We start from the raw sequence: 14,266 nt of genomic DNA on the forward strand, positions 1-14,266 counted from the left end.
AAAGCCTTTACACAATTCTTGACAAGTCCTTTATTAAAAAAAAGTCCATCAACAATGACGTCAACCAGTGATGCAGATCCATGCCAATCACAATAAAGAGTGCCTGATACTCACTGAAATGGCAAAATCCCACAGGCTCATGGTCCAATCCCATTGCTGACTTGCCACAAAAGACACCCCTGGAAGCCCTGCTGTTAAAAGTATAAAAAAAAAAAAGTGGGGTCTCCTGAGTGAGGTCATTGACCAAATATGATCACATAGTCATATTTGGTCAGTGATGTTATTGCTATCCCTGCCACTTTTTTTACATGGCATGGGATTCCCAGCCAGTAAATGCATTGGGCTGGGTGACATCCCTGTTTGTTAAAAACATGATGGGGAGCAGCACCTGCTACATCCTTAGCAACCATTGAAAGACAGGAGTATGTAGTAGCGGTAGAATACCTTTATGATACAATATATAATGTGTGGCTCCCAGAGAACCAGGTAATAGTCCAATGTTCGGATGAACACCCAAACAGCCAAAGTTCAAACTCGTGTTCAGACTGAACCTTGAGCACATCCCTAATGGTGAGCAAGAAGCATTGTACATCAGTACTTCTCATTTATTCCAGTGTTCTCATATTCTCAGTGAAGCCCATCAATGTAATGACATGCAAATACAATTGTGTCAAAGAAAGAGAAACTGAATGAATTCATTATGCTTCATATTAAAGTCCTGATGGAAACTGATTGCCTTTCTGATATCTTGAGATACTTCTAGCAGCATTACATTTAAGATGACATGTCATGGAATTCCAATAGGAAATCTTGTGAATGATAAACAAATGAATATCTGTCAATCTGCACAGCAACAAAAAGAAACTTATAGATTTATGTGAAACAAAACATAATGAAATCTAAAAGAATGCACTTGTAATCTTATATGTGTGTCACAAAGGTATTGTGTTGTTCTTTAAAAAGACCATTACTTTTTTATTGATATACTTGTATAGACAATATATGAAGCAACATTCTCTAACAGATAACTCAATGTACAGTATGTTTCACTTTTCTGGTAGCCTTTAAAGCTGCCCTTAGACTTGCAAGTGTTGTTGGTTGTGTGGATATGATTGGACTGGCCTCAGGGCTAGCATGAATCATGGCAAAGTGTATTGGCACCCATCTACTTTTTCCTAAAGTGTCCCAATGGCATCCATGATTCTTTACTCCAAATTTCATAGGGCAGCACCTTGCTTTTTCTTTATGACTTAACATATCCTTTTAAAGGAGAAGTATAGCCAAACCTTTTTTTGCTATACTTTGCCTATGGATCCAGAAGTGCAGTTCGTTCTGTACTCCTGTGACCCTTTTAAAGCCAACAGCAGCTGACATCACAGAGCTGATCCAGGCTCTGAAAAGTCTGTACCTGCACCTGGCTCCGCCGCTTAGTGAGCTTCTGAGAGCTTTAGCCAGCAGCTCTTGTCTCCTCCACTGCCCAGTGCTCCAATAAGCGCAGAAGAGGCAGAGCAGAGAACGGGTGACTGAGAATCACTGCTCTCTGCTCAGAGCAGAACGGAGAACTGAGCGATCAGCAGTCTTTGATCACTCAGTTCAGAGCCGGTAGGGTACAGATGGAGCATCAGATCAATGCTGCATCCACCTAGGTGAGAATAATTTTTTTTTATGGAAATTCCATACTTCTCTTTTAAATAGTATAAATAGTGTGGGCTTAATTATTGGTATTTCTTAGAAGTTAAGAGACATTATTGTATATTATTTATCTACAAAACACATTATTCACTTTAATTAGCATTACATGCCTTCTAAATAATAATCAGACACTCAGCCTAATTAATTTGAGAAAAGGACAGACTTCGTGTGCCATTGTTGACAACGCAGTGAACTTCAACACTAGAAAGTAAAGCAAAGATTTGTAGGAGGAAGAAACAAAGACAATTGATAAACATGGTAAAGGAAAAGAATGTAAAATCATATTCAGAGAACTTCATGTTGCTGTCAAAATGGTTGCTAATATTTTCAACAGGTTTAAGGTCCAAGCTTCCTTAAATTGGTCACAAGAGGAAAATAGACCCCAGAATGAGCATAATAATAACCTGACTGGTGTAGAAAACCCAAGCAAAACTTTAAAACTGATTTGGCTGACATTCATTGTTGTCTGGTAGTACACCCAAGAGGACCAAACTTCTAAAATGCAAACACAAAAATTAAATGGAGTTATGATGGAATGCATGCCACTTTCTTTCTGGGTGGGTGTCCTTTGGTCAGATAATTCCTGGGTGGGTGTCCTCTGGACACAAAATTGGAGCTTTTTGGTAAGTCACATAGAAGAAAAGACAAATATAAGCAGATCACTATAAAATTAGATTAGAAGGCAATCTGGAATGAAGATATTCAGTGTTATGAAACTCTGCTTCAGTCACAGGTCATTGATCCCCTAGCATGATGATGAACCAAAACCTTCATCTAAGAGATTACAAGAAAGGTTAAAAAGCAAACATTGGGTTGATTTGAAGTTGCTTACAAGGTGCAATGGTGTCCAAAGTAACTCGCCTGTATGGGAATAACACAGGTTGCCAAACCATGTTTCTCCTATTCTTCCCTCAAGAAAGCAGCACACAGCTTGTGATTGCAGTTGGGGTTAAGAAACAGCAGAACAGCTGATATGTGGGTGGACCAAGTGATTAGTGTCACATACAAGGAGGAATTATAGAGATGAGAAGAGGGGGTTTTGCTAAACATATTTAGAGGAATTTCAGGTATGCATATTTTATGCATTCTTACATTGGTCCAGCGTGTATATACCGTACATGACTTATGCCCCTGGAAGCTGGAAGTCACTGAAGTAGACACTACTCCTCCAGTGATCTCCACTTCTTTCCGGGTCCCATGCTGAACAACTGACCTACTGCATTCTGAATACAGGACGTTGGCCTTGGCATGCGTGCCATTCAGAGAAAGTTTTGTATTTTCAGGATACATGCAAAACTTTCTTTGATTGGGCGAGGTGGAGAGCATGACCTTACTACCCTGCTTCTCCACCTATTTCAACTAGAGAATGCTTTGCATTCATTCAGAAAATGCAAAGCATTCTCTGAATGGGGCCCATGCCAACCAGCTGACCTCCAGTGTCCTGAATACAAAAGGCTAGCCACTCAGCATGGGACTGGAAGCAAGTGGAAATCACTGGTGTAACAGTGTCTACTTAAAGCAGAGCTCCTCCCAAAAGGGGAAGCATCGCTTATTTGCACCCTCCATGGTCACATTTTTTGGGGGAGTGGGTACTTGGTTTTGACAGGTACCCACTCCCACTTCTGGCTCAGTTTGCTGCAGCGACCTGAGCTGGAAGTTCAGCCCTCCGCAGTCTTCTGGGACACTTCACATGTCCCAGAAGACTACGTTACCAGTCACAAGACAGAGCGCGACTCGCTCATGCACAGTAGGAAACCAACTGTGAAGCTGCAAGGCTTCACTTCTGGTTTCCCTCACTTGCAATGCCAGCTTCAGGAACCTGGAGACTAGTGAAGAACCAGCCTGGGTGATGGCGGCGCTGGACCCATGGACAGGTAAGTGTCCTTATATTAAAAGTCAGCAGCTACAGTATTTGTAGCTACTGACTTTTTTATGGCGGGGGGGGGGACCTGGAACTCCCCTTTAAGTGATTTACAGATTCCAAGAGCATTGGCCAGGCATGGTTTATACATACAGTAATTACACTGGACCAAGTGGGATTATTGTAACTATGCATAAAATATACATACCTAGAATTGGTCTTTAATGTCAACATGCAGGGCTGAAAACACTACTTAATATTTCAGAGGAGCAGTAGCAGCATTGCTAACCCATTGCAATAAATTAAGACTTTAATATTTCTAGCAGGATGATCAGGTATGGTTATTACTTACAGTGGTTTTAAAGCAAAAAACATAGTACACACTGCATGTATTAGAGAGATGTGCTCAGTAGGATTGTTGCGGTTTTGCCCACACATACACTTTAAGGTTCATTAGCGAACACACAATAATTTAAGAATTAATAGCTTAATAATTAAAGAATTCTACAGCATTACAAGGCAGTTTTACATGTTTCAACTGCATTTTTTTTTAATGACACAAGAAAATGAATTGGGTGGTCTCCCTCAGGCTCACCTGCCCTCAGTCTATCCATTTTTACATGCGCTTCTACTATGGAGGCTCTCAAAATTTATAGAGGTAGGAACTGCAGAATATTGGTGTGCCATGAAGGGGCTCTGCAGCTTATGCATGTATTTACAAATGTGTGCTAACTAAACCCCTGTTTTTAACACAAACTGTTAGACAGTACAACTCGGTTTGTCCGCAAGCTGCTTGGTAAGTTGAGCTGGGAATTTTTCTTTTTTATTCTTTGACATGCGTCCACCTTCCATGTGCTCCTTGCAATGAAGGCTAGTTATAGATTGGGGCAGTGGTAATTTTTTTTACTAAAACCCTTTAAAAACTTTGCCTAGTTATGTTATCTAAGTGGCTACACCAATAAATATATAAATAATCATTTTCACATTAAAATTATTTAGCTCATTTCAATTGTTTTAAAACTCAAAATTTCTGCCCTGCAAAATTCAGCTAGTGGTGTAATACAATTTAACACATTGCAGCACCATAGTCTGTATGAATGACACTTTTCAAATTGTGTGCTAACACCAATATGTACTCAGCAGACTGCATCTCTTTTAAAACACAAAAGGTTACACCTTGCTCTACATAAAATAGCATTTCCTTTGTGTAAAAACTAACAACTGTTGGAGATACAACAGCATGTACTATATAGTATTGTGTGTTAATATCACTTGACCAGTAGATGGCACTGTACACTAAGGTTACTAGTTGTGCATATGTGTAAAACTTATTGGTTCTCTCTCTTCCTTTTTTTCTCTCTCTTCCTCTCTTCAAAACCAAGATGTCTGCTGAAATGTGTTCTGTATGTTTGCAACGTAAGCCACACAGGTAAAACAGAGTTCTGCCTCATCACAAGCTACCAGTGTCTTCTCTAACACATAACCAACAACAACATTATACAGTTGGGTGCAACAGTTTTAAAACACAGGTGAATGGATTTTCAGCAGATGTCATTTTCTATAAGTTAGAATAACGCCACACTTTTAAGTGTATAAATTAAATTTTTAGGATTTAACACAGACATGAAATATTTAGCTTACTACATAAATTCTAAAATACTAGTCAGTTGTCGGATGATGGTGCATTATTCCACAGTATGTGAATCCACTAAGCTTATTGAAGGACAATTAAACCCAATAACAAAAAATGAGTATACTGCAGCTTACCAGTCCTTAAATGTCTTGGCTGCATTTTTCAGCTAGTACACAAAATACCTGTTGATCTTGCCAGAAATGCAGCATCCTTGTAACTTCATATGAAGATACAAAGGGATTGATTTACTAAAAGGCAAATAGACTGTTCACTTAGCAAAGGAAATTTTTACTTTGAAAGGAAAATTTCTTAGTGAATACGGTGAAGCTTTTTTTTTTTTGCATGTGATTGGATATTCTTTTTACTACATTCAGTAAACAAAAGTGAACATGCTTTACTCCTTTAGTAAATCAACCCCACAAAATTTTGAAGATTAACGAGGCACTTTTATAACACAACAAAAATCAAATCAAAACAATTTTCTGATGATGTGCTCTAATTCTATACATTGCAACACCACCAACAGCATATGTTTTAGAATTGCATGAACATACACAAAAGTAAAGGTATATTTTAACAGAATAGGTAATCGGCTGGATGGTCAGACAGTAAGTCACCACGTGACAAAGTTTTATTTTCTTGTTTTTATTTTGTTTATTATTTTTTTGCTCCTGTACCAGGGGCGGACTGACAACTCATGGGGCCCCCGGGCAATAGGGGATCATGGGGCCCCTGTGTCCTTGCCCAAACTCAAAAAAGCCTATGAAAAAGGTACCAGGGGCATCTCACGGGGCCCCCTACTGACCCCGGGCTCTCGGGCAGTGCTCGAGTTTCCAAATGGTCAGTCCGCTCCTGTTCTGTACATAGTGTATATTGGGGTCAATTCACTAAAAGATAAATACCGCATCAATTTATCAGTTAAAATAACTAATGCGGTATTTATTTCAAAAGCAGTCAATTCACCAGAAAACATGTGTTATTTACCGAATGCGTTAAATATTTATGTTTTGTGATATTTAGCACTTAAATTTTGCATTATTGTTGGTGTTGTTTTTCCACAATTTTTTTTTTTGCAAGTTAACATTGCACCAGAATGTACACAGCAATACTGAGAAACTGTGAAAACATTATAGTGTGCTTTCATTCATTCAGAATGTTACAATTTAATTTCATTCCTGAACTTAGTGAAGAACATTTTTACACTGATACATCATATATTTTTTACTTTCTGGCTAGTGCAGTTCAGGCTCTTTCACACGAACATTCCGATCGGGTCCGCCTACCCGTTTTTCAGGTGGACCTGATCGGAACCTCCATTCTCCTCTATGGAGCTGCGGGTATAAATGGACATGTGCCCGTTACCTCACATTCAATATTTTCCTTTGATGAATTGACTTTTATTATCTCATGCGATATTTCTCATTCCATTGATAAATGGTGTTTTCCTGCATTCCTGCTATCACTAGTTATTCAGAAAGCATTCAACAGTGTATTTGAAATACCTGGGTTTAAGTCCAAATATTTCCTGATCACAAGGGTACAAGTCAGTGCTGCCCCCTCTTACCTTTGCTCCTTACCCTGGTCATTGAACCTCTAGCACAGAAGATCCATTCACACCTAGATATCAAATGCATGGAGCTAGTTAGTTACCATCATAAATTGTTGTTTGCAGACCATATCCTCCTATTTTTTTCTGCCCCTCTCCCCCTTTATATCATCCCTTAATTTATCCAAAATTCTACACCGTGTTCCATTATTTTCAAGCCTTGAGGTCAACCAAGCAAAATCTTGTGCACATAACCTTTCCCTCACTCCTCCTGATCTCCTTTCATTACGATCATCTTTCTCCTTTATGTGGTTGCCCCATTATTTGCCATATATAGGCGTTAATCTACCTAAAACATATGAAGACCATTACCGGGTTAACTATCCATCTATGATTCATAAACTGACCTCTCTTTTGACTCAGTGAACCCCCCCGTTAACCCCTTGGTTAGGAAGAGTGGCTGCTGTGAATTTTATGAGAAAAACCAAAAGCAAGGTAGAAGTAATGAGAAATTCGATGAACGATTAGATGACATTAGCATACGGATGGACATAGCATATCAGTATGTAAACAGTGATAACATTAGCAAACGCAGATTACCAAAGATATGGAAAGCTAGAAAGGGAAGAGAGGAAACGTACCACTCTCAATATAGTATTAACCTAACAGCAGTTTGCAGAAAATAATTTAAGACATGCACTCACATGAGAATTATGGAACACGGGCATTACTCAAAAGAATCCAGCAGGTGAAAAAATAGCACCCAATGGAAATACTGTAGCTTTAAAGGCAAGTGCAACAAATTAAAAAACAATGCATAATAGGATATAAAGGGCATAAAGAGAAGATAAGTATATCATTCAATTTTGATAATAAAAAATATATAAAAAATGCATGAAAAATATACAGTATATTGAAAAATATAATAAAAATAACTAATAGAAAATGCATTATGTGAATAAAAGGATAATGTAATATCCAATAAAAACAGATAATTGTTAATAAATATTAAATATATACTGAAGGTCAGAAGGCTGCTAATATATTCATAAGGAAATAAAAGCTTCAGTTATACTGCAAATTTGATATGTATGTAATGTTTCAGGGGTAGTGGTGAGATGGGCACTCATCTACACATTTAGTGCATATTTTGTGGGTTGAAGTTGCTGGGATCCTATCTACACTATTTGACAAACCTCCCTCCCCAGAGCCTATGGATGCTGACTGCAAAATAAATGCTTTTGAGCTCCCTAAACTGCAGCGTAAGCTTCTTTTTCAGGTCACCACTGCTGCTAAGCAAATTCTGAGAAAAGACATGGAAAACTCCATGTTGTGCCTCACAAAAACAGAGAACAGAATTATGCAGGCCATAATTCATGATAAAATAGAAACCACTCTGCACGATAGAGTCCCCACATACATCAAGTTGGGGTGACCTTAGGTAGATCACTTTCTTCCCTAGGTTTTGACAAGTCTTTTCTTGAGCCTTGATCTCCTTTCATGGAAAGCTATGCCTTATTGGTCATTATTTTGTTACTACACGCATATCCCCAGGATCAAATAAACTTATATATAAAATATATATATAAAATCGAGCGCAGTATGTGGATGTAGATAGGGTAGCTGCTGGCACTAAAAGGCACCTCGTGAACCTCCAGAGTAAATGGTAAAATATGAAAGTGCAGCGCTAACTAAAAACAATGATTACACATAAGATAGATCCCATATGAATGTGGATCGGCAAAAAAGACGGCGTCAGTTCATCAGATGTGCTAAATACGTATACAGTCTCCAACACTTGAGGAGCCAGGGATAGTAGATATCAGAAATGATAAAGAAAAGCCAAGTAATGCACTGACCAGATAGCGCATGTTAAAGCGCATGGGACATTTAAGACCTGTCCCTGGTACTCAGCCACTGTATCACTGGAGCAAGGCGGTGTCATCTATAGGGTGACCACTAGATGTCATCTGTCCGGATGGAAGCTGTGTCCAGCCACTGTGTTGATGGATCAGGTGGGTGTTGTCTATAGGGCGACCACTAGATGTCATCGGTTCCAGGAGAAGCTGTATCACGGATCCAGGGATGTCACTGCAGATGTGTTCTTGTTAGGCACAGTCCCAGGACCTACTGGATTTACAGGCTCCCCAGAAATAAAGAGCCCGTGGAAAAAGGCCTCAAATAGTGTGATAACGTTTATTTAAAAATGAACAATCAGAAAAGAACTTACTTAGCAAAGGTACAGCTGCTTATAAACGGCCAGACCGGAGGTACATGTACATAAGATAAACATAGCTTGGCACTTCCCTAACGCGTATCGTGTAAGTACACATCATCAGAGGGGACTGTGCCAGTGTTAAGTGTGGTGTTTTAAACCTCAAAAGGCGCCAAAAACACCGCAATGCGGCGGCACCGTTATTGCCGGTTCACGCATGCGCAGTAGCGATCGGCCGTTCGCGCATGCGCAGTAGCATCCGCGGCGGCCATTTTAAAGAAGACCGACATGAATATATGGACATACAGGTGTTGGTTCTGCAGTGATCTTACTGGGAATAAGATACTGCAATCCTAAAAACGCACGGGGCAAGTATAGTAATGCATGGACCATACTGTGTGCCCCCTTGTAGCAAAAAAACGGCCTGGTGAAAGGCAAGGTTATAAAAATATAAATGAGTGGGATCTCATATATGAAGTGATTCTGGCACTGAATAAAAACCAAATACATCAAATATGACAAACATATGGATTAAAAACCATCTGGTTAAAAGTAATACCCATAAAATATACAATTATAAAACCAAATGTACTGAGATTATGGTGCATCGAATATGTTAAAGCGATCAAGAGATAAAGGTGCATCGACTTTTTTAAAAACGATCTAAACACTCAAATGGGAATACAGATAAAGGCAAAGTAAAAGTAATCTGATTAAGAAGTGAGATCATGAAAAGTGCTTAAGATCGATCAACTGGTATCGATAAAACAATTGATATCTAATTCTACATTTAGTCCTTGTGGAGCTTGGGACTGTAGAAGATAAATCCACCTGGTCTCAAGCATAGAGACCGCGCGTTTTTTGTGGGTACCTCTCCAGTTACTTTTGATGATATCTATACCCACAAATCGCAGGGAGTGTGGATTCTTATTGTGTCGCTGGCGGTAATGCATAGACAAGGAGTGCTCCTTGTAACCTTTCTTAATATTGACCAGGTGCTCCCTCAGCCTGTCTCGCAGTCTCCTTGTCGTTCTACCGTTCTTTCTGGTAACGGCGGACGTTGCTTCGCTCTACAGTAATATCAAGCATGCAGATGGTTTAGAGGCGGCAGAATATTATCTGAATGAGGCCATAGACATACCACACATTCAGAAGCAATATTTATTGGAACTATTAAGCTTCGCAATGAAGCACAATTACTTTTGGTTTGACAATAAGTATTACCTGCAGACCACAGGCGTAGCAATGGGCGCGAAATTCGCTCCTAGCCTAGCGAACATCTTTATGGCAAGATGGGAGGAGGAGGTGATATATTCCATGGAGTGGCCACATTTGCGTTTTTACCGACGCTACATAGACGATATAGTGTTGCTATGGGATGGCGATGACTCTTCACTACTCAATTTTTTTACCACTCTAAACTATAACAACCTAAATATTAAGCTCACTTTCAATTATAGTTACAGTAGTATTGATTTTCTGGATCTCACCCTCATTAATGACGGTACTAGAATTACCACCAAAACCTTTTTTAAAGGTACAGACAGGAATGGGTACATCCCAAAAGACAGTTGCCACCTGCCTAGGTGGCTGGATAACATTCCTAGGGGACAATTCCTTCGGATAAGGCGGAACTGTGGTGCTATGCAAGACTACATTGCACAATCCAACATTCTTAGAACTAGATTCATAGAAAAGGGCTATGACAGCCAACTATTGGATATGGAGATTGACCGAGTGGCTAGTTTGGACAGGGCCAATCTGTTAACTACCCAACATAAGACCAATAAAGAGATTTTCTGTCCTTTTACAACTGCCTTCTCAATGCAATATAAAGAAGTTGCCACTATCATTAGGAAGAACTGGAACATTCTTAAGAGTGACCCGGTGATGTGTAAAGCCTTACCGGAACACCCAGAAATCATCTATAAAAAAGCACCAGCATTAAGAAACAGACTAGCCCCCAACGTTGTCAATCCTCCTAAGCAATTGACGTTTGACTTTCTGAATAGAAAAGGGTTTTTTCCTTGCAACAGATGTATGATATGCATTTGTAATGGCATTCACAAGAACCCGATAAAAAGTTTTTGTTCAAATGCTACCGGTAGATCATTTGACATTCAGTCTACTATTACGTGCTACAGCTCCTATGTTGTCTACCTTCTGGAATGTAGTTGCGGGAAGCAATATGTCGGTAGAACGACAAGGAGACTGCGAGACAGGCTGAGGGAGCACCTGGTCAATATTAAGAAAGGTTACAAGGAGCACTCCTTGTCTATGCATTACCGCCAGCGACACAATAAGAATCCACACTCCCTGCGATTTGTGGGTATAGATATCATCAAAAGTAACTGGAGAGGTACCCACAAAAAACGCGCGGTCTCTATGCTTGAGACCAAGTGGATTTATCTTCTACAGTCCCAAGCTCCACAAGGACTAAATGTAGAATTAGATATCAATTGTTTTATCGATACCAGTTGATCGATCTTTAAGCACTTTTCATGATCTCACTTCTTAATCAGATTACTTTTACTTTGCCTTTATCTGTATTCCCATTTGAGTGTTTAGATCGTTTTTAAAAAAGTCGATGCACCTTTATCTCTTGATCGCTTTAACATATTCGATGCACCATAATCTCAGTACATTTGGTTTTATAATTGTATATTTTATGGGTATTACTTTTAACCAGATGGTTTTTAATCCATATGTTTGTCATATTTGATGTATTTGGTTTTTATTCAGTGCCAGAATCACTTCATATATGAGATCCCACTCATTTATATTTTTATAACCTTGCCTTTCACCAGGCCGTTTTTTTGCTACAAGGGGGCACACAGTATGGTCCATGCATTACTATACTTGCCCCGTGCGTTTTTAGGATTGCAGTATCTTATTCCCAGTAAGATCACTGCAGAACCAACACCTGTATGTCCATATATTCATGTCGGTCTTCTTTAAAATGGCCGCCGCGGACGCTACTGCGCATGCGCGAACGGCCGATCGCTACTGCGCATGCGCGAACCGGCAATAACGGTGCCGCCGCATTGCGGTGTTTTTGGCGCCTTTTGAGGTTTAAAACACCACACTTAACACTGGCACAGTCCCCTCTGATGATGTGTACTTACACGATACGCGTTAGGGAAGTGCCAAGCTATGTTTATCTTATGTACATGTACCTCCGGTCTGGCCGTTTATAAGCAGCTGTACCTTTGCTAAGTAAGTTCTTTTCTGATTGTTCATTTTTAAATAAACGTTATCACACTATTTGAGGCCTTTTTCCACGGGCTCTTTATTTCTGGGGAGCCTGTAAATCCAGTAGGTCCTGGGACTGTGCCTAACAAGAACACATCTGCAGTGACATCCCTGGATCCGTGATACAGCTTCTCCTGGAACCGATGACATCTAGTGGTCGCCCTATAGACAACACCCACCTGATCCATCAACACAGTGGCTGGACACAGCTTCCATCCGGACAGATGACATCTAGTGGTCACCCTATAGATGACACCGCCTTGCTCCAGTGATACAGTGGCTGAGTACCAGGGACAGGTCTTAAATGTCCCATGCGCTTTAACATGCGCTATCTGGTCAGTGCATTACTTGGCTTTTCTTTATCATTTCTGATATCTACTATCCCTGGCTCCTCAAGTGTTGGAGACTGTATACGTATTTAGCACATCTGATGAACTGACGCCGTCTTTTTTGCCGATCCACATTCATATGGGATCTATCTTATGTGTAATCATTGTTTTTAGTTAGCGCTGCACTTTCATATTTTACCATATCCCCAGGATCCTTCCCTGTTCTCCCTTCTCTCTTCCTTCATCCATACTAACATACAGTGGGGATCGAAAGTTTGGGCACCCCAGCTAAAAATTTGTATTAATGTACATAAAGAAGCCAAGGAAAGATGTAGAAATCTCCAAAAGGCATCAAATTACAGATTAGACATTCTAATAATATGTCAGCAAAAGTTAGATTTTATTTCCATCATTTACACTTTCAAAATAACAGAAAACATAAAAATGGCGTCTGCAAATGTTTGGGCACCCTGCAGAGTTAATATCTTGTACTGCCCCCTTTGGCAAGTATCACAGCTTGTAAACACTTTTTGTAGCCAGCCAAGAGTCTTTCAATTCTTGTTTGAGGTATCTTTGGCCATTCTTCCTTACAAAAGTCTTCCAGTTCTTTGAGATTTCTGGGCTGTCTGTCACGCACTGCTCTTTTAAGGTCTATCCATAGATTTTCAATTATGTTGAGGTCAGGAGATTGTGAAGGCCATGGCAAAACCTTCAGTTTACGCCTCTTGATGTAATCCCCCGTAGATTTCGAGGTGTGTTTAGGATCATTATCCATTTGTAAAAGCCATCCTCTCTTTAACTTCAGCTTTTTCACAGATGGCATCAAGTTACCATCCAAAATTTGCTGAAATTTTATTGAATCCGTTTTTCCTTCTACTCGTGAGATGTTCCCTGTGCCACTGGGTGCAACACAACCCCAAAGCATGATTGATCCAACCCCATGCTTAACAGTTGGACAGAGGTTCTTTTCATTAAATTCTGTGCCCCTTCTTCTCCAAATGTATCTTTGCTCATTCTGGCCAAAAAGTTCAATTTTAACCTCATCGGTCCACAGAACTTGTTTCCAAAATGCATCAGGCTTGTCTATATGTTCATTTGCAAAGTTCAAACGATGATTTTTGTGGTGAGGACGTAGAAGAGGTTTTCTTCTGATGACTCTTCCATGAAGACCATATTTGTACAAGTATCTCTTTATAGTGGAATAGTGTACCACAACTCCAGTGTCTGCCAGATCTTTCTGGAGGGATCGTGCAGTCAAACGGGTTTTGAATTGTTTTTCTCACAATCCTGCGAGCTGTTCTGTCTGATATTTTTCTTGGTCTTCCAGATCTTGCTTTAACTTCCACTGTTCCTGATGACTGCCATTTCTTAATTACATTCCAAACAGAGGATATTGACATCTGAAAACGCTTTGCTATCTTCTTATAGCCTTCTCCAGCTTTGTGAGCGTCAACTATTTTCAGTTTCAGTTTTCTAGACAACTGCTTAGAAGAACCCATGGTGCTGATTGTTGGGGCAAGGTCAGATGAGTCTGGGCATTTAAAACCTTTTAGATTGACATCACCTGGTCTTCCCAGACGATGACTGAGAACAATCCATGACACTGGCAGGTCTCAGCTTGGCAAAGGGGGCAGTGCATGCTATAAATTCTGCAGGGTGCCCAAACTTTTGCAGACGCCATTTTTTTGTTTTCTGTTATTTTGAAAGTGTAAATGATGGAAATAAAATCTAACTTTTG

Source organism: Staurois parvus, unplaced genomic scaffold, assembly GCF_062004578.1.
Source record: "Staurois parvus isolate SC_StPar_1 unplaced genomic scaffold, SC_StPar_1.0 ptg000429l, whole genome shotgun sequence".
NCBI classification, from domain to species: Eukaryota; Metazoa; Chordata; class Amphibia; order Anura; family Ranidae; genus Staurois; species Staurois parvus.